Here is a 21,819-nt window from a genome sequence, read left to right as displayed (position 1 = left end):
CCAGGTAACCCCTGGCCCTGGTCTCTCAATGCCTGGCCTCTGCATCCCTGCTAGAAAGCCCTGGCTTTTGGTGCCTCAGCAGGCAGTGCCTCCTGCACTTTTACCTCCTCTACTCTGCATGTCAATATTCATGGACAAATAGCAGAGTGTTATGTCCTTTTTTTTTTTTTTTTGGCTTCGGGACCACACATTATCAAGATTAAGCTGTCAGTTAAAAGTTGTCCTGTGCTCTGTATCTCACCTCTGTACAGTATCTGAGGTATTTTCCACACTACAATTACGAGCAGTATTTTCACACGAAATTCCCATTCTAGCCATGGCATATTCTATAGTCAGGTTTTCACAGGAAACTCCTTATGACTCTCTGTTAAAAACAGGGAAAATGTTTATTTTTTGTACATAGTTCCTCAGGACTCTGATTTTCCATTACCACTATGGGCTGGCTTTCACCATCTGCTGGAAGTTCCTGAACAAGCAGAAGACCACAGCCAACCTGAAAGCCAAACAGAAGCAGATGCCTACCTGATTCTACATGTTGATGGCTGTCAGGAGCCATTTGCCCGTGGATTTACCTATTTAACTGAGCTACCTTGCAGGGTTGTTTGGGCCAGAAGAGTGGGTGCAGAAGGCATATGAATGAAAGGCTGCAAGGAGAGAGGATGCAGGAGAAGTGCTGGGGGCTGGCACAGGAGGTGAAAGTACATCACCCTGGGCAGAAGAGGATTTGCACAGTGCCAGGAAGAAAACAAGGTCTGTGTGTGTACATGCAGGTGGGTGCACGGGTGGAAGGAAACATGTCACACATATCTTCTGCCAAGAAGTAACTTCATCCGCATCCTGGAGCAACAAAATTCTTTGTTGTCCAGGGACACTCAAGCCCTTCCTGCTTGTGTAATATAATTCAGTGACAGCAGTCTGAGGGTGAGTTCTATCTATGACAGCAGGACTGCCAAGTGTCATCTTTCCTTTGTCGGTGCTACCAGCATGTTGAAGAAATTTGTGATAGCTATTGGTCTCATTTGCAGAAAGGTCAAATGACAGTGAGTTGAGAAGTTATTTTTGTAGCCATCCAAGTGACAGGGGAAAGGACATCTCCTGCTTGGTTGCCCTTCCCTAGCACGCAATGATCGTAATGAAATTGTGTGATTTCATTATCGTGCTGGTTTCCATTCATCCCTGCATTTCTGAACTTTGACCTTCATTACATCCTGTATGGTGAGTCCTCACAAGTAATTTTTCTCTTTACTATTGTAGCATTTTTTCCCTAAAATTAGAATATTAATTGAAATCTGAATTAGAATCTGATTGCAATCTAAATTGAATAGGGAGCTGTGACTCCAGTCCTCTGCAATCAAAATGACATGGCTGAGAGAGCTATATCTAATTGTGTGGGGATTTTTTTTTTCTAAATCTCTTTCTGCTTCTGCACTTGTTTTTTTATTCTAATAAGCCCAAACTCGGGAGGCATTTCTAATTAAATATCTAGAATTTCATGTCTGATTATAGATGCATATTTATAAGAAGAAATAATCTGGGAAACAACTAGGGTTGGAGCAACATTTCTAAATGATATGTATCTATTTTCTCCGAGCTGATAGAATTTTCAGCATTTCTCAGGTCTATTGCTTTTGTCTTCAGCGCACAGCTTCAGATTTCAGTGGCCTGAGAGAATGCATTACTGTTTCTACAGTAGAGCAGTAAAATTGTCAGCAGCAGATTTGATACTCGGTAATATAAGTGGCGCTTCATGAGGAAGCCCCAGTGATACTGGTCTTATTTCGGACACCTATCTGCTGAATACTGCCTGCTTCTAAATGCACATGTAGTCCTATTGATTTTATGGAGAAAAATGTGCTGGAGAAAATCCACAGGAAGTCCCTCAGTAGTGGGCATGGGGACTTGCTTTAAGCTGCTGCTGCATTTTGTAAGGTGGGAAAGACACTTTACAAAGACTACCTTATGTGTACTTTCAGTTTTGTAGTGTCATCTGGGCAGAGTGGTGCTGGTGGCAAAGTTACTTTTTATTTCATTGATAGCACACGACAGTTGAGGTCTTCATCTGAAGTTCTTGGAAAAGGCTTTTGTTGGCTTCAGCAGGTAGACAAAGACTGATCCTCCTTTTCTTTGGTATGTGCTTATTTGGGGAGTTTGGTGATGCTGAGCAGTAGTGAATCTGAAACGGGCACGTTTGGAAGTTGCTTGAGCCTGCAGCTGAGATAAATTCCTTTCCATCAATGCTTGTTTCTCTTATCTAGGATGGCTGGGCCAGATGTGTGCCTCACTCAGGTGGCTTGGTTTGTGGGTATGGCTCAAGGGTGAGAGAGAATCTCACATGGGAATCCCCAGCTTCACTGTCTATTTAGTCAGTGGAAACCCAGAGACTTTGGCAATTTAAAAGGGGTGTAGAATCCCCCTGTGCCTGATTTCTATAGGGAATAAAATGAGGATTACTGATACAGGTTCTTCATTAGTTTTTGAGCTTGAGGAAAAAAATGTCATTGACTAAGGGCACATAAAATATGCTAGTATTAAGGAGACCTGTCAGTTCCTTGTAATTTGTATGCAGATTTACTGTACTGTTATTTTGCCATGTTACAAAAAATGTTATTAAAAATAGGTCTGTGTAAAGATATTCCTGGGGTGCTGTCTGCATCAGGTGAGAGTCTTGCTTCGTATGAATTACAAAGGCACAGGTCTACCTGCCAGTGAAGGCAGAGAGCACTGTCTTTGCTGAGCAAGCGTGCTGGTGATCATAGCCTCTGTCCTGCTTCGGCTACGGTTCCACGCAGCTCTAAATTGGCTGCTATTGGCAAAGGTCACATTATGGTATCAATTACTGGCTACTACCTGGAAAATTTAATTTCATGCCCTGCAGTGGGTCTGCTTTCTTCTCTACTATGATTGGCAACTGTTTCTCTTTTGGTAACTAGAATAGCTCATTTACTTGCAGTGATTAAAACCCAAAGCCCACTGATTTGGAAGGACAGCTTCGGGTTGCTAGCACAGCACAGAGAGCTTTTGCACAAATGCAGTTGGATGAATAGAACAAAAACTACTTCTTGCCCCTTACAAGGCCTCCTAAGAAATTGTATTTTTTGTGATTTGTGTCACATCAATACACTCCTTGAAGTCCAGTTGGTGTTTAGCTAATGAACTCGGTTATGAAAACCAGAGGAAATTAGTGAGCTAAGAAGTTCCTAATTTCAGATAATCAGACATCAAAGTCTTGTTAAAATTACTTACTTTTTAACCTAAGCACTTTTGCTTGAAGTTCAATTGTCAAATCTTTTCTGTCTTTTAGAAGCCTCTGAGGAGCTTCTTGAACAGCTGGTTTGCATTTTAACAGATCTTAGTGCTATTTCTAAGATCCAGAAAGCTGGCTGTTCATTTATTCTCAGAAATGGTTTCCTTCCCAAAGGATATATTATGTAATTGATTTTAAAGTGCAACTACTAATCAAAGTAAAAGGGGATTTCTGCTTGAAAACTGTTTATGTAACATAGGCAGTGTCAGGAATTAAAAACAGGCAAGCAGGAGTGAATCCAATACTTCTCCATGTGTCTAGAAGATCTTAGTTTATGTTTTTCTGTATGTGTTTGCTTGAGATACAAGGAGCTGTTCCAGCTTCATGAGGAGCAAGGATTTGAAAGGAAATATCTGTGAAGGATATAAGGAATTATTACCTATGATTTGGTTATGAAAAGCTTATTTTAAAATAATTGGCCATTACTATGACAATGGAGTTTTGCTAGACCAAGTACTCCAGGACTCTCACAGTTCAGGTTAAAGACAGTTCAAACAACCATAGTATGGTGACTGAACTGGCAGTCTGCAGTTTGCAGATGCCCCACAGAGGCCTTCCTCAGAGGACACATATTTCACGTATTTTGGTGTAACACAAAACAGCTAAACATTATTTGAAAAGTATTTGTGCAAGGTACAAACACTCCTGTGATGGAAGCAGGGTAAGAAGCTTTTGTTAAGGCTGCAACCTAAAGATTGCCTAACTAAAGAATACAGGATACTGAGTTGTGGGACCCAGTGTTTCTTTTAGTAGTAGCCAAGAGAGACTCAGCACCACTGCCCTCAGTAGGGGCCATGAAGCAGCTCCAAAGGAAGGAACGATCAGAGCAGATCAAACATTTCCTCCTCTGCCTGTAGGTTACACGGAGCAGGTAGACTCCATACTAGCCATGTCTCAGAAAGGCTGTGCTCTGAGTATGGCCCCAGCTCTGTTTCCGGGGGTAGGGGATGAAGGCATACACACTGTCAGCCTTCACACAGCAAATGTTATGGAGCTTACTGTCTACTTAGGATCTCTCCAAGACAGAAGACTTTAAGGCAGATGATCAAGCATTTTTACAACACTCAAGATAAAAATCAACAACTGTAAGTCAAGAGATAATCTAAATGCTAATACTAAAGATATATGTTCTTCAAAAGTAATGAGAATTTTCACATTCTAAGTAGGTATGCACTTATGTGTTCTGTTGGATGGCAGCCAAAATCCACCTTTTGCCTTATTTGGTGTTTTTTTTTAGCTTCTTAATGAGATCGGAAATGTGTCTGGCACACACCTGTTACAAATATTTTTACTTAGGATAATAAGTTAATATTGGCTACTAAAGCACTGAGCTGCCAGGGCCAGGCTTTGCTGGTAGGAGTGTAATGAGTTGCTAGTGGTTTGGCGTTACAGTACCATAGACAGCCTGGAAGAAATTTGCAGGTCTCAGAGAAATGCCACAGCTCTGGCCCCAAGAATGTCAGGCAATTATCCCTCCTCATTCCTTTTAGGGAGGCCACCCTAATGTCACTTCCAGGAGTTATTCTCATTCAGTAACTCTTGCCATTTCTTGTTACTTTGCAGTCAGCGTGCAGCTGGAAGGTATCTGCTCTGGCAAAGCCAGAGCACTACCACTCACAAAGCAATCTGGCAACTTCACCACTGATGCTTACTTACTTACAAACTGTGAAGTATCCCTAGAGCTATCTAAACTGCACACTGTCAGTGTGCAGTGACTGAGATACACTGCCTCAAAAAATAACAGGGTTAATAACAATATCATTAAGTACAATGCTTTAAACTGCATTTGTTTACTAAAGATAGTCAAAGAAGAGAGATGTAATGCAGGTCCCAATGTTTGTTTAGCTTTTAAATCCTTGGTGCAGTATGTGCCGCATCTCATTAAAGATTTAAAGAAACAGACACTTTTCATTTTCTCTGTAGACTGAAATGACTTAGACTTCCTGCAAAGTGTGGGCTGATGCTTTGGTAACTCTCAGTTTCTCTAACATTTCATAAATGTCACTAAAGTGAGCGCCTGCAAACCTGTGGGAACCTGCCAATCACTCCTTGATCTTTCTCCTCATTTTAACTTTTATATCGATTAATAGGAAAACCTCGAACAAAATTCTGTAAGTGACCCTTTTTGAAAGAATCCAAACATGAACCATAAATTCAGTACTTTGTCGCTGTTGAGAATTTCTAGTATCATAAATCCAGCTTCACATCTGGAAATGGGTTCTTCAGAGTTTGTTGGTTATTAATCTAGGAAGAGGTCTCCAGTGGCACAGAGAGGATTTAGGCACAGGGTAGGAAGTAAGTACCCAATTCCCTTTTGCGCCTTTGAAAAGTTTGCACACTGATGCCACTGATAAAAAATATTGGAATAGCAGACCTTACCACATGCACTCTGTTAGGATACTCTAGGCATCCCCCATATTTTTAACATCCTAAAAAATTTCAAGTGGAAAAGGAATTCCTCAATAGTGCATCTTAAATATTTGGAGAAGGACAATAACTGTGCGTATTTCTAGGGGGAGGCAGTACCTTGCCTGAATTTAGAATCATAGAATCATAGAATAGTTAGGGTTGGAAAGGACCTTAAGATCATCTAGTTCCACCCCCCCTGAGAAGGGCAGGGACACCTTACGCTGAATCGTATCACCCAAGGCCTCGTCCAACCTGGCCTTGAACACTGCCAGGGATGGAGCATTCACAACCTCCCTGGGCAACCCATTCCAGTGCCTCACCACCCTAACAGGAAAGAATTTCTTTCTTATATCCAACCTAAACTTCCCCTGTTTAAGTTTAAACCCATAACCCCTTGTCCTGTCACTACAGTCTTTAATGAACAGTCCCTCTCCAGCATTCCTATAGGTCCCCTTCAGATATTGGAAGGCTGCTATGAGGTCTCCATGCAGCCTTCTCTTCTCCAGGCTGAACAGCCCCAACTTTCTCAGCCTGTCTTCATACAGGAGGTGCTCCAGTCCCTTGATCATCCTCGTGGCCCTCCTCCGGACTTGTTCCAACAGTTCCATGTCCTTTTTATGTTGAGGACACCAGAACTGCACACAATACTCCAAGTGAGGTTTCACAAGAGCAGAGTAGAGGGGCAGGATCACCTCCTTCAACCTGCTGGTCACGCTCCTTTTGATGCAGCCCAGGATACAGTCAGCTTTCTGGGCTGCAAGCACACACTGCAGCCGGCTCATGTTCATTTTCTCATCAACCAACACCCCCATGTCCTTCTCCACAGGGCTGCTCTGAATCTCTTCTCTGCCCAACCTGTAGCTGTGCCTGGGATTGCCCCATCCCAGGTGTAGGACCTTGCACTTGCCATGGTTAAACTTCATAAGGTTGGCATCAGCCCACCTCACAAGTGTGTCAAGGTCCCTCTGGATGTAATCCCTTTCCTCCAGCGTATCAGCTGAACCACACAGCTTGGTGTCATTGGCAAACTTGCTGAGGGCGCACTCAATCCCACTGTCCATGTCAGTGACAAAGATGTTGAACAAGACCGGTCCCAACACTGATCCCTAAGGGACACCACTCCTTACTGGTCTCCAGCTGGACATTGAGCCATTGACCACAATACTTTGCGTGCGGCCATCCAGCCAGTTCTTTATCCACCAAGTGGTCCATCCATCAAATTGATGTCTCTCCAATCTAGAGACAAGGATGTTGTGTGGGACAGCATCAAACGCTTTGCAGAAGTCCAGGTAGATGACATCAACTGCTCTAGCCCTGTCCATCAGTTCTGTAGCCCCATCATAGAAGGCCACCAAATTGGTCAGGCAGGATTTCCCCTTAGTGAAGCCATGCTGGCTGTCACCAACCACCTTGTTGTTTTTCATGTGCCTTAGCATGCCTTCCAGGAGAATCTGCTCCAAGATTTTGCCAGGCACAGAGGTGAGACTGACTGGTCTGTAATTTCCTGGGTCATCCATTTTCCCCTTCTTGAACATGGGGGTTATATTTCCCTTTTTCCAGTCATTGGGAACTTCACCTGACTGCTGTGATTTCTCAATTATGATGGCCAGCCGCTTCACACCTTCATTTGCCAGCTCCTCCAGGACCCGCGGATGGATCTCATCAGGACCCATGGACTTGTGCACATTCAGATTTTTAAGATGGTCTCAAACCAGATCCTCTCCTACAGTGGGCCGAAGGTCTTCATTCTCCCAGTCCCTGCATCTGTCTTCCAAGACTTGGGTGGTGCAGTCAGAGCCTTTGGCAGTGAAGACCAAGGCAAAGAAGTCATTCAGAACCTCAGCCTTCTCCAAATCCTGTGTAGCCAGTTCTCCCGAGAGCTTCCTGAGAGGGCCTACATTCTCCCTAGTCTGTCTTTTATTTGCTATGTACTTGTAGAATCCCTTCCTGTTATCTTTAATACCTCTAGCTAAGTTTAATTCTAACTGGGCCATTGCTTTCCTAACCTGGTCTGTCTTTTATTTGCTATGTACTTGTAGAATCCCTTCCTGTTATCTTTAATACCTCTAGCTAAGTTTAATTCTAACTGGGCCATTGCTTTCCTAACCTGGTCCCTAGCTTCTCGGACGATATCCCTGTATTCTTCCCATGCCACCTGTCCTTGCTTCCACTTATTATAAGCCTCTTTTATCAATTGAATTTTCCTCAGGAGCTCCTTATCCATCCAAGGAGGTCTGCTGCACTTCCTTCTGGTTGGGATGCAACACTCCTGAGCTTGTAGCAGGTGATCTTGAATATCAAGCAACAGCCTCAGGCCCCCCTGCCCTCGAGGGCTGTATCCCATGGAACCTTCCGAAGCAGGTTCCTGAAGAGGCCAAAGTCTGCTCTTTTGCAGTCCAGGTCAGTGAGCTTGCTGCACGCTCTCCTCACTGTCCTGATGATCTCAAATTCGAGCATCTCATGATCGCTGCATCCAAGGCTGCCCTGTAGAGTCGCATTTCCAACGAGCCCTTCCCTGTTGGTGAGCACGAGGTCAAGCATGGCACCTCTCCTTGTCGGCTCCTCTATTACTTGCAGAAGGAAGTTGTCTTCTACACAATCGAGGAACCTCCTGGATTGCTTGTGCCGGGCCGTACCGTCCTTCCAACAGATGTCAGGGTGGTTGAAGTCACCCATGAGAACAAGGGCCTGGGAGCATGAGGCTTTTCCTATCTGTCTATGGAGTGCTTCATCCTCGGGTTCTCCTTGATCAGGCGGTCTGTAACAGATCCCCACAGTAATGTCTCCCATCGCTGTTCTCCCTTTAACCCTGACCCACAAACTCTCTGTGGACTGCTCACCTGTCCCCAGACAAGAGTTCCATACTCTCCAGCCTATCCCTAACATAAAGGGCAACTCCCCCTCCCCACCTGCCAGGCCTGTCTTTCCTAAAGAGCCTGTAACCTTCCATTCCGACACTCCAGTCATAGGAGCCATCCCACCATGTTTCTGTGATGCCTATTATATCATACCCCCGTAGACGTGCACACATCTCTAATTCCTCTTGTTTGTTCCCCATGCTAATGGCATTCGTACAGAGGCATCTGAGCCGAGCTCCAACTGAAGCTGGCTCATTGGCTGGAGCGGCTGGGATATCTCTACATTGCTCCAGGCATTTATTATAGGTTCTGGCAACTGACTGGATGTGTTGGGATGGAATGATGTTCCTCTCCCCCAACACATCTAGTTTAAAGCCTCCTTGACCAGTCTGGCAAGCCTCCTACCAAAACTGCTCTTTCCCTTCTTTATCAGACCAGCTCCACCAGCCCCCACTAGACCTGGCCTACAACCTTGGGTCCCATGTTCAAGACACCCAAACCCCTGACTATGACACCACCCTTTTAACCAGTTATTAACCTGGCCAATCCTCCCAGCTTTTTTTAGGTCCTCCCCTCTACCCTGGAGAACTGATGAAAAGACCACCTGAGCTCCAGAGCCCCTAACCACCTCCCCCAGGGCTCTGTAGTCCTTCTTTATGTTCCCCAGGCTACTACTATCTATGTCCCTAGCACCCACATGTATCACCAGGAGTGGGTAATAGTCCGTGGGACTTACTAGAGCAGGCAGCCTCTCTGCAACATCCCTGATCTGTGCTCCCGGTAGGCAACACACCTCCCTTGAGACAGGGTCTGGCCGGCAGACGAGTGCTTCTGTCCCTTTCAGTGTAGAATCCCCTGCTACTACGACCGCCGCTTTTTCCTAGCGGCACCAGTAGAGATCTTCTTTAGCAGTGCACCAGCCGGCTGTTCCTGGCTCGAGTGCGCTTCCTCATTAGCCCCCTGCAGGACAGCAAAGCGGTTCTGGTGGGGACAGGGGATTTAGGGGGAAGCCCCTCGCTTTTGGTTGTCCTTTTCCTTCTTTTTTTTTTTGTTGGGTTTTTTTTTGTCACTAATTCCCAGCTTCCCAGGGTAACGGCCTCCTTCTTTCCTCCATGAGGTAGAGGGGAAGCTCGAGGCCCCTGCACAGTTCGGGCCAGGAACAAGCATTCCTGCTTCCTCTCAGCTTCCCTGACATCTCGCAGTCTATTGACAGCATCCCGCAGCTCAGCCCCTGCTGCAGGAGGACCTCCATCAGGGAGCACCGAGTGCAGCCCTGCCCATGGCGCACCCTCCCCTCACCGGACCAGTGCAGGCACTCTCCTCTCTACACCCCGAGCTCTGCACTGCAGCCTCCCCTCTCATCGGCTCTGTCTGGGTGCCTCCGCTGCCACCGCCGGGGCAGCCAGAGCAGAGCTCCCGGACCGGGCCCTGCTCATACAACGCGTGCTCACCATCCCGCTCGCCTGCCCGCGCGAACTGCCGCGCAAACTACCTCGACCTGCTCTGGTCGCCGCTCTCCTGGTCGCTTGCGCTCCCTGGATTTCAATTTCTTTCAATTATAGTCCTGTTTAGAGTTTCCTAACTCAAGAGCAGGTATTGACAGGCATCCTGCGGTTTTACTTTTTCCAGTCCTTCTATTGCCCTGCTTTTTTGCCCCCTCTTTCCAGCTGAAAGTCAAGACCCACAGCTGGAGGAAATAAAAAGGCTATATTGCAATGCTTTAAAATGAACATGGTTCAATTTCAGCTCAGAATAATAGAGCTCTCTGCAGAAGGCATTGAAGCTCTCTCTTTGTGCATCTGTCTCTCTTGTAGCGGAAAGAACATGAGCAGCTGCCCTATTGCAAAATATCAGAAAAACCCACCAGCTACCTATTCCCTGCACTCAGCATCCTGTGTTCATCCTAGCTCAGTAATGAAAGTTGATTCCATCCCCTCAGTATCACATTATCAAGTAGCTTCAGATTGTCCTTAATCACCTTATTATTTTTCTTTTTCAAAGTTTAGATTAAATGATTTAACAATGCCCATGTGATTTCCCCATAAAGACTGTGGAATTGGTACCCATATGCTGTAAGTTAGGACACACCACAATGGGAAATTTGAACATACTTCTTCTACTGCAGCAGTAACAGCAACCTCCCTTCCCTTCATGCTTTCCCCTGCCCTTCGCCAAACCCTCTTCTCCAAAACCACATAACCATATGGCCAGAGTTATAAAACATCAAGGCCTCAGTCACAATAGCAGTCCCAATAAAAAAGCTAAAGTAGAAGCCTTCACAAGGCTTAACCTTCATTTACAGCTGATCCCTGGAGTGTCTAGCTCTGCAGCTTTTAAACACTGCCTGTATCCCCTATTAAAAATGTTTCCTATTTAAATAACAAAAGATTTACTACATGAACATCCTTCTCTCACACCACTGGCTAACACCTCTCCAGGGACAAAACACCAATTGGGCTGGGTAAAACACCTGCCTTATTAATGCCGTTCATCAAGAAACAATACTAAAGAGCCTGACAGAATGCAAAAACCCAGCACCTCTTTGTAGCCAAAAGAGTCCCTGCTGGGCTAAGTGGACTTCAGTTAAGAGGAGCAGGTGCCCTCTCCTAAAATGATGCTTTTCTGCTTTAGGGTAGCAGAAGAATCTGGGGGAGTTGCACTGCACAGAGAGCCAATGTCCCTCTTCATGCTGTCCTGATGCCAGCAATGACAGCTGAAAGCATCACCTGAGAGCTCTGTCTGATGGGGCAATATGGGCTCATCCTGCCAGACCAGATGGCTCAGATTAAGGGAGGCTCCTTAGCTTCCCAAAACTGCGGTGCGCTCTCCCTGAGTCAGAGGAGCAGCTTTCCTTAGGCAGGCCAGAGTGGCACTGCTGACTTACCCTGAGGAGGCCAGACCTTACGCCTGGTCTTCACTAAGCCTGGTTAAGCACATGCTGTGTCTGCTTTAGAGGGTGTTTTGGGCCAGCCAGCATTTTCTTCTGCCACAGGCTTCCTCTGTTACTGATATGCCAATGGAGTTAAATATTATAGTGCTTAGACGCCCAGATGGGTTATATGGCACAAATCCTTATTCCAGGCTGCCTGCAGAAAAAGGTGGACAATTATATTTTCAAGGTGTGCTTTGTACCAGCTTGGGCTAGAAAAGGATATTATATCCTAAACACTAATGAAAGCAAAAATTAGACCCTTGTGAATCTGAAGGAGCTGGGGTCCTGTGAAAAACGTTTGCAGCACCTTTATTTTAATCCAGGTCTAAGCACAAAGAGAGACCTTCAAAAGTATCAGGAGGACTGTAGAAAATCTGTGGTTTTAGATGCTGGCATGAAACTGTCTCTACTGAGGCTTACTTGCTGCTGCTTTAAAAGACTAGCTGTCCACTAAAAATACCTTTTAACGATCCAGTGCCTTTTTTAATCGCATCAATTATATTGTTCAGTCCATAAAAACCTCTGGAAATCTGTGACATGATTCAGTAAAAATCTAGGTGTAGTTGCAGACCTATTTTGAAAACTTCCAGCAATGAAGCTCACCAGTACAGCTATAATCTTCCCCCTCGTTCCCTGTACTGTAGGCTGCTTCTGCTATTTCTGCACTGCAGTAGCATTTGCTGACATTTCCATGGGGATGTTGTATATTAGGTAGCACTCCAGGCTTTGGTTAGCAATACATGATACATCTTGAAGCAGTTAAATTCCTCATGCCATTTTGGAGTTAAAACCCTGTTTCATTTAAAAGCTGGACTCCTGGCTGGTGAGTTGTCTGGAATAGTGGGTGGCAGGTCAGTGCAATTTGAAATGTCCACAGCAGAGTAGGAAACCATGAAAAATGGAGCAATTACCCTGCAGGTCAAGGTTTGTTATAGGGTGGCATGGTTTCAATTTGGCACTGAAGCATGGCAACAAGGCTACTAGGCATGTTCATGCATTTTTGTTATCTGCCATTTGCAAGCAATATTTGAGGAGGGGGAAGGGGAAAAAAGTGTAGGAGGCCAATACAGCTATCTTGAAGGGCTTACAAGAGCTTTTTTTTTTTTTTTTTTTTTTTTTGAGGAAACCATTGTTAACCTAAAGTTTGGAATAAAAACGTCCATATGAAACTTTGAGAATTGTAAGCTGTTTGCCAAATTCTAGATCAAAGTTTCTTGAATGGACTGATACGATTTTTTTGAAGAATAAAAAAATGCACATCTGTCCTGAGAATCAGTTCTGCCAAGTCTTAGCCTAATGAACTTTGAAATCGGGCTGCTATTAGCAATCCTCTAGACCCAGGTTTCTAGTAGAGTTGCTGGACATACATTTATAGCCAAAAGACATTTGTGTAATGACAACGCTCTGTGCTAGCACCTAATTGACAGACTCCTGATACACTGTTGTTTCTTGCTAACAAAACTGTTTTTAATTTGTCTACCATCATTTATCAGCTGGCAGATGAAACCTGGATGTTAAAACTTTATCGCAACAGAACAAGTTAATGTGGCCGTGAGTCCAGCTGTGGAACACACATCAACAGTGATCTGTTTACACAGCACAGCTCTTCACATTTTATACCATTCTTTTTGCTTTATGATGCAGACCCAAAATTGGTTGAAAACTTAAAAAAAAGCTTTTGCTGAAGCTGGTGTTTGTTGGAAACATCCTTTTGTTCTGCACTTTCCTGATTGCCAGATGGCAGGAACTCTGAGAGTCTGAAAGAAACAAAAGATTCTTGCTATGTTCAGCCCAGAGAACTGAAGCCCAGAGAGCCAGATGCTCTTGAAAGAAGTATTTCCTACCATGACTAAAGTGCAAAGCATATTAAATAAACCCATTTTAAAAATATTTCATGATTTGAATCTCCTCTTGAAAATAGATTTCATGATGAAATGTAGTGGCTGTTATGACAAAAGGAGTTTGAAAAAACACTGTTGAACCTAGCCTGCACTTACAAAAGTCCAACCAGAAAGAGAATTTATGTGCACAAAGCTCCTTTGCCACCATTCAGGTTAACATGTACATGTTCAATATTCCTTTGACAAATGCCTCTGGCGTGGACCAGCAACACATCTTTGGAAATATATTTATCTCAAAAACACTTATGTGAACTCTGGCAAACTTCAGATAAGAAGGTAATAAAGCCTCAGCACCATTTGTTTGCACCCAGGTGTGTCATAGCACACACAGAATCCCTATTAATAAATGATGTATCTTATTGCTTCTCCACCATTATTAAGGTTGGAAATGTTTTCCTCCTAGCTCATTTGATACTAAAACTCTCTATAGTCCTAGCTACTCATATTTCTGAATTTAGAGAAGTTACAATTATCCTGATTTCATATTAGACAACTAGTTTAAGGCAAGATGAGAATTGCTTGAGACTCCATCCATTATACTATCCAGATTTCCACTGACTATAAAGACCAGATCCTCTCAGTCAGATTCCCTAATGTATCCTTGTGCAGGTGCAGATCTCTGTATCTGGAGACACAGGTATGAAAGAACTGTGTCCAAGGGATTCCCACTCTGTCACTGGTAGAGGATCCCCACAGTGCATGGTTCTTGTCTGACAGGCAGGATCTACCTCTGATAAACTCCTTGAACACATCCACCCATCTCAGAGCTCCAACACTATAGTAATTAACTCCCTCAGAGATTCTCACCTTACCCTCTGTTTATAGTCCCTATGTTTTAGGATATAAGAACTCAAAGACAGGAGGATTGGGGAACAGGATAATCCTGTGTTTCCCCAGAAGCACTGTGCAAGGAAATAATTGCAATTTTTTTCTGTAAACTACTTACAGTTTGTTGATGGTGTAACATGATTCTGAGTCTGTGTGAGAGACAAGGTAGGATGTTAGTGCTGTACAGGAAGATAAAGTATTGCATTTGGTATGTGAAATGCAGCCACACCATTTGTGTTTTACAGTCACAGCCTTTGCGAGACACTGGGAATCTAAATGGGTCACAGACCTTTACACTGGCACTACAGTGTATTCTGGCAAGTGACCTGCTGGTCAAACCCTGTTTGAGTGGTGCTTTCACCCAACATGCTGCTTTTTATTGAGAAAAAGCAGAAAACAAATATCCAGACAGCAAATGCATGTTTGGATAAGGTAGGCGGTGGCATCCCTCTCTCTCAGTGTAGGTAGAGAATGTCTCAGAGATGCTGTTTCTGACTTTTTAACATGAAAGTGGAAAGGAATTAAAAAGAAGTGTTAGGAAAGGTTCCAAAACCTGTTATGGTTATACTGTCCTGACGACTGTGAAGAATTTATGTTAGTGATTTCCAGATTTTATCAAGTTTCAGAACTGATTCAAATAAACAGATACTGTACCTTAAGCCAACGGCTCTCTTGTACAAACCCCATTTGTTAATAGATTTTTTTCTTTTCTAAAATGCTGTTGCTGTGATTCATGGTTTGGGCACCCCAGCGCTAACATCCATATTTTTAAATTCATGCTCTCACCTTTAAATCAGTTTTAAAACCAGCAACACAACTAAACTCCCTGGGCAGAGGCCTATAGGAATACATTTTCCGAATCTCTGTATGAGAGGTAGATGCACAAATCTTGTTTGCAGGTAATGGGATTTCTGCCCTCTCTTTTACACAGAGAAAACCATGCCTGGCAGACTATATTTTTGTTGAGGCAAAATGAGTTATGTGGTTGGTTGAAGTGACAGTGACAACAATGGGCTATGGTCAAAATAATTCAAGCCCTTTACTTCTCTCTACAGAGAATTACATTAAAAAACGCCAAACATTTGGCTCCTTTTATCAAAGTTATAGAGTTGTGTCAGCACCAGGTGACCAAACACATGTGAAAAGTTCAAAAAAGAACAATTGAAAGTTCTCCAAAGGAGAGAAAGTTTATAGTCCTGCTGCAGGCCTGTCCATCTTAGAACAGGTAACATATTAGTGCCATACAGCAGCATTTCCTCCTCTATATGCTGGTGTTCACTGTGCCGAATGGTAATTCCTGTGCTTTGTTATGCCTTTGAGTATTGTTAGCTGCAAGATACTCCTGGACAAGACAGTAGCTGTAAAAGAAAAACATCCTGCTCACATCAGGTATAAAATCTTCCTGGTTCTATACAGTTCTACAAGAATAGGCTCTTTTCAGCACCCAATAGATTTTACATTTAGATTACAGAGATATACCTATACATATTGCAATAATCTACAGTGTCAGCTGAGTCTGTACTCTGCTGTACTCCCAGGTGTACCAACAGTCTGTGGAACTTCCTTGAAGAACATATTGTTGCCCAGCAGATCAGAGGGGCAGATCCTCTGAAGGTGCAGACTAGATGGAAATGGAGCAATGATAATTTGAAAATTTGCCTACACAATTTTCTAAGCATTATAAAAGAGAATGATAATATAATGAGGGCTGGCAGGATTGGTTATCATTATTGGAAACACTTATGAACAGCTGTAGTAAGCAGCAATAACATATTCTTCAAGGGAAAGCTATTCCTATCTTTCAACAAATAGTATACCAGATGTATTGAAATCAAGCATCTGTAACAACTGTGACCATAATTTTACAACTAGTGCCAAACTAGTTCGTTTCCACAGAGCACCGACCTGCTTAAAATCATCTCAATTTAAACTTCTAGTAAAAATATCTCCTGGGAACAGAGACAACCAGTGTATGCAAGAACATTCTTGAGCGACTTCTCACTCTTCTAATCCTTGGGTTCTCCAGCCCTCATTCTCAGCTGGGTTATTCCCATCCCTTAGTGTGTTGTGAAGGATCCAGACTGGAAGCCATCTATGGTTCAGACCTTCAATTTTTTTATTGTCTGTAAAGCAACATGCATACCTCTGGCTTTTTATCAAGAACAATTAGACAGTTGCATAAACTGACCATCTGGCATTTTAAAGAGTAGCAAGAGATTTAGAGTTGGCAGTCTCCTGCCTGCACTGCTGCTGATATCAACCTTAAAATTTAAAGTGACTCTGTTTCACAGCAGAAGGCAGTTACCAATGCTTTCCAGAGACTTAGGAGAAATTATGCCAGGCTGCCTTGGAGACCCCCCTTAATGAATGTGCTGGGGCTCTGGGCTCCCCAGAGGTTGATTCTACAGGGTTGACTCTAAAGAGCTGGTGTCCATCCCTTGCTAGCAAGCACAGTTTTCTGGTGTGGAGAGGCAGGAGATACACTTCACCTCTTTCTTGCATCATTTTGGGAAGGTGTCTGGTACAAGATCCATGCGTGAACGCTGGCGGGGGATGCAGCATGGATGGAGACAAAGGCCACATCTCAGCTCTCTCTTCTTGCCTACAGAGCATGGTGTCACTTCTTCATGTTTGAAGTGTCTTTGAAAGAGCTGGTGAGATGGAAGTGTCTGCTACTCTGCAAGGACGCACATGGTATCGTAAATTCAGGAAATTCTACCTTGTGTTTATAAAATGAGCATCTCCCAAGATAAAGTCCCCATAAATATCTGGAAAATGTCACTATCAACTTACAGTTAAGTCAAGACACGAACCTTGGCTGACCTGCTTGTCTAGTTCCCTGTAATCCCTCACTTCCTCACAAAGCTGAGTGAATGGTCTGAGAAACCTGTGGATCTCTCAGTAAATCATAAATCCATAGGGCTGTTAGTTTGGGGGATTGGAGGAACAGACTTTGGGAAGTACTGAGCAGTAATGATGTTCTGGGATATTTCATCATTTTCTATCAGCAAAAGAGTTTACACATGCTGTCTGTGACTTCCCCAATGGATTTGAACTTCCTCCTTGGAAGGAACTGAACTATCTCAATGTTTCATTTTTGAGTGATATTAATCAAAATTGTATTCTAAATGATAGTGCTCTGTAATGTGAGAATTGCCGTACCTCCAATAAATAGGCTGATTGTACAAAGTGATAGTCAGACCTTCTTAAGACATAGTCCAGTAGATACATATTCTTGTCTGCGGCATTGTTATACCCTTTCATTTGTCTTCTGATACCTTCTTTTCTATGCTTCCAAGTTGCAAATGACTGGCCTGATTTAAATTGTGTGGGAAACCCAGAAAGTTATACAAGGATGGACATGCTGTGACACTGCACACATCATTGTCAGAAATGTTCACACATTTAGCCCATTTAGCTGCTCTTTGCAGCATCTCACAGCTCCAGGCACTCTGGTTGCCAAAGAACCCAGCTAAACAGCTTGAAGGTTTGTTAATAGGCTGTGGCACTTGTAGGCATGTATTAGATCAAAACCCAGACAGGGAGAGTGTGAGACTACGTATTTTCAAAAGGTATCTAGACAGGAAGCAAGGGACGGTGCAGAGAGTCAGAGGTATTTTTAAATTAACTGGTTTGAAGCTTTGTCATGGCAGTTCTGAGCTCAGTGCAGTCTAGTTCACCCTGCTCATGAACAATCGAGATGAATAATAACAATCTGAAATTTAATTCACCTTCCATAAGGTTCTCTGGATTATTTACATCTGATTGGGGTTTTTTTCTTTTTTTTTTTTTGTCAATAGATGCTTTCTCACCACCTTCCAGAGAGCAGGGTCCTGCAGTGTAATGGGCTTCTCCCTTCAGCATTCACAACTAATTAGAAAGGATATGCTGCAGCATTTTATCCCTGTGCCAAGGCAGGATTATTTCTGAGGAACAGCAATTGAGTGATCCTGCCAAAATCACATATCTGCAGCACTAGAATTGTCTGGGACCTTCTCTAGAGCTTAGGAGAGAGTAACACAATAAAATAAATGATGTGGGGAATAACAGATAGATGACAACTGACTGCAGAAACACAAAGGATGTGCTAAAGGAATATCTATCATGCTTCTCACTTAATGAGGTTACAACAAGAAACACTGTATTTAAGATACACCTGGGAAAACCTGTCATTTTTATTGGCCAACGTTTACAAAGCTTAATGGCTAATGCTGAGCTTCTAAATCTACTTTCAGGTATTTAGAGAAAAATTGTTCAGGTTTTCAGAGGTGGTGAAAAGTTGCCTTTCCAGCCCTCCTTTTCTACTGCACCAAGCACAAATCAGGCTGAGCAGAAAACTTTCAAAACCATCAAAACCTTCACTTCCTACAGACATTTCTCTCCTTTTCAATGGTAATACACTTCTTGCTCTGTCAGCTTTGTCTCATTAAAGGAACTTGAGTCCTTTTTGAAGCACCTGGACCAAATCTTTTCTTGGATGACTCCTGCTTGCTTCTGCAGTACTCTCTGAAGCATCAGCATGTGGTGACTTGACCAGCCCTGCTCTACTCTTAAATTGTACTATGGGACACTCTAAAACTGAGGGCTGTAAAACTCCCTCCTTTATAAAGCCATATTCTATAACCATGTGTGTACAATTAATGTGTGCTGCCAGGTTGTTAGGAACACTAAGCAAATGCAGAGTCTGATTTTGGACCCAGCTGGGAGATGAGTAAGATCAATGGGTTTATAAATTAAAAAGATATTCTGAGGTAAAAAAATCCTGCACAAATGTAGTTCTGGTGATTTTGCCTGATGATGTAAACACTGTTGGGCAGCCTAGGCTCCAGATCACACTGAGCAGGGAGGCCTGTAAATAAAGAGCTCCTTTATTTTGTGTAAGAGGTGGATGGATCTTCTCAGGATGTATCCTGCAGGGGTGACACGGAAACCAGGTGAGTACATGCTTGAATGTGAAGGAAAAACACTTCTTGACTGAAAGAATCCTCTTATCCTATCAATACATGGCCTGGATCCAGATTATAACACGTGTGAATGAGTTGATACCGTCATTTGGTAAAAGTGAAGAGAGTCACTCATAGCATAAGCTACAAGGGGGACAAGAACCAGTAAAAAAGTGGGCACAACCTCATGGTTTAGAGCAACCCAGTAACTCAGCACAATGCAGCTACTTGCTCATCCCTTCCTTTCCCCCACTTCCTGCCCCAGGCAGAATGGGGAGGAGAATCAAAAGAATGTAGAAACCACAGGTTGAGATAAGAGCAGTTTAATAACTAAAGTACAATATAATAATACTACTAATACTGCTATTTATAAGGGGAATAACAGGGACAGAGATATAAAACTAAAGAGGAAAAGAAAAAAAAAACAATAAACAGCAGTGATGGACAATGCAATTGCTCACCACCTGCTGACCAATGAGTGGCCCCACCTGACCAGCAATTGATCCTTTCCAGGTGACTCCCCCAGCTTATATACTGGACATGATGTGCTGTGGTATGGAATTAGCTTTTGGCTAATTTGGGTCAGGTGTCCTGTGTCTGCTTCCTCCCAGCTTCCTCCCAGCTTCCTCCCAGCTTCCTCCCAGCTTCCTCCCAGCTTCCTGTGCTGGCAGAACATGAGACTGAAAAGTCTCAGGTAAGATCAGGGTAAGCATTACTTAGCAACAACTAACACATCAATGTGTTATCAGCATTGTTCTCAGACTAAAGCCAAAAAGCAGCACTGTACCAGCTACTAGGAAGAAAATTAACTTTATCCCAGCTGAAACCAGCATGTGCAGCTTTCATCTGCTGAGGTGGACAGTCCCACCCCTGGTATCACAAATAGCTCTTTTGCTTTTGTGGCCTCCACTAACTCCAGGAAAGGCACTTTTCCCAACTTTATGGCCTCTGGGTGAATAGGGCAAGGACCTGCATCCTTGTGCTGCTCTCTTCAGTTGGCTTGCTTTTGTCTGCCTCCACCTAGCAGGTCACAATCTTCATTTCAGTCCCAGGTGATGCTTAGGAAATGGCAAAGGCCATTTCCCTTTCCCACCCACAGACTGAAATCCAAACCTGATGGTTCACTACTGCCTCAGAAGACAGCAGACCCAGGGTGGAGGGGAGCAGCCTCTGGGAAGTCCCTGAGACATGGGAGATGGCTGCAGGTTGGGTTCTCAGGAAATAACCCATGAAGGGAGCCGGTTTGCACAACCCTAGTGCTCTCTGGGAAACCAAGCTTAAAAAAAACAACCAACAGCTCTCTCCTCTCCCCTTCAGTGTAAATCCAAATGCTCTTAATTTTCGCAGATGCGTGCTTATCTTTCCTTTCTGCTGCTTTAAAAAGGGACTGTTGTTCTCCACAGCCCCTGGGCTGCTGTGATCAGAAGAGAAATGTCAGTGTCCAGATGCAGCAGGAGCTGAAGGTCCTGGAGATGTAAAATATTCTCTCCTCCCTTGATTCCCCTGCAGAGACACTCCTGCTGGTAGCACTTGCACTTCCTCCCAACAGCATGTGCATCCCCACCACAGCCTCTGCTCTCCCTGGGGGAGAAGTGCTGTAAGGGAGCACAGCCTGTGCCCTGAATTGTACCTCGCTGGCAGTGTTCTGTACGTGGAGAAAATCATAGAATCATAGAATCTTTAGGGTTGGAAAGGACCTTAAGATCATCTAGTTCCAACCCCCCTGCCATGGGCAGGGACACCTCACACTAAACCATGCCACCCAAGGCTCTGCCCAACCTGGCCTTGAACACCACCAGGGATGGAGCATTCACAGCTTCACTGGGCAACCCATTCCAGTGCCTCACCACCCTAACAGGAAAGAATTTCTTTCATATATCCAATCTAAACTTCCCTTGTTTAAGTTTTAACCCGTTACCCCTTGTCCTGTCACTACAGTCCCTGATGAAGAGTCCCTCTCCAGCATTCCTATAGGCCCCCTTCAGATACTGGAAGGCTGCTATGAGGTCTCCATGCAGCCTTCTCTTCTCCAGGCTGAACAGCCCCAACTTTCTCAGCCTGTCTTCATACAGGAGGTGCTCCAGTCCCTTGATCATCCTCGTGGCCCTCCTCCGGACTTGTTCCAACAGTTCCATGTCCTTTTTATGTTGAGGACACCAGAACTGCACACGATACTCCAAGTGAGGTTTCACAAGAGCAGAGTAGAGGGGCAGGATCACCTCCTTTGACCTGCTGGTCACGCTCCTTTTGATGCAGCCCAGGATAGGGTTGGCTTTCTGGGCTGCAAGTGCACACTGCAGCCGGCTCATGTTCATTTTCTCATCAACCAACACCCCCAAGTCCTTCCCCACAGGGCTGCTCTGAATCTCTTCTCTGCCCAACCTGTAGCTGTGCCTGGGATTGCTCCGACCCAGGTGTAGGACCTTGCACTTGTCATGGTTAAACTTCATGAGGTTGGCATCAGCCCACCTCACAAGTGTGTCAAGGTCCCTCTGGATGGCATTCCTTCCCTCCAGCCTATCAACCGAACCACACAGCTTGGTGTCATTGGCAAACTTGCTGAGGGCGCACTCAATCCCACTGTCTATGTCACTGACAAAGATGTTGAACAAGACCGGTCCCAACACCGATCCCTGAGGGACAC

At 44.1% G+C, this 21,819-nt stretch overlaps 1 long non-coding RNA gene across 1 annotated transcript; it reads right to left on the bottom strand.

Moving 5' to 3' along the window:
• Positions 1-882: 882 nt before the first annotated feature.
• On the bottom strand, positions 883-20,314 carry LOC134160440 (uncharacterized). Its single transcript, XR_009963548.1, has 4 exons — positions 20,269-20,314; positions 11,456-11,657; positions 4,961-5,033; positions 883-3,657 (listed from the first exon to the last, which is right to left on the bottom strand). It is a non-coding gene; the product is annotated as an uncharacterized LOC134160440 (long non-coding RNA).
• Between the last annotated feature and the right edge of the window lie 1,505 nt (positions 20,315-21,819).

This window comes from Pezoporus occidentalis, unplaced genomic scaffold, assembly GCF_034315485.1.
Source record: "Pezoporus occidentalis ecotype Australia unplaced genomic scaffold, CSIRO_AGI_Poc_V1 ctg16, whole genome shotgun sequence".
In the NCBI taxonomy this organism is placed as follows: Eukaryota; Metazoa; Chordata; class Aves; order Psittaciformes; family Psittacidae; genus Pezoporus; species Pezoporus occidentalis.
Note: the sequence above shows the minus strand (reverse complement) of the source record. Positions and strands in the feature narration are given on the sequence as shown.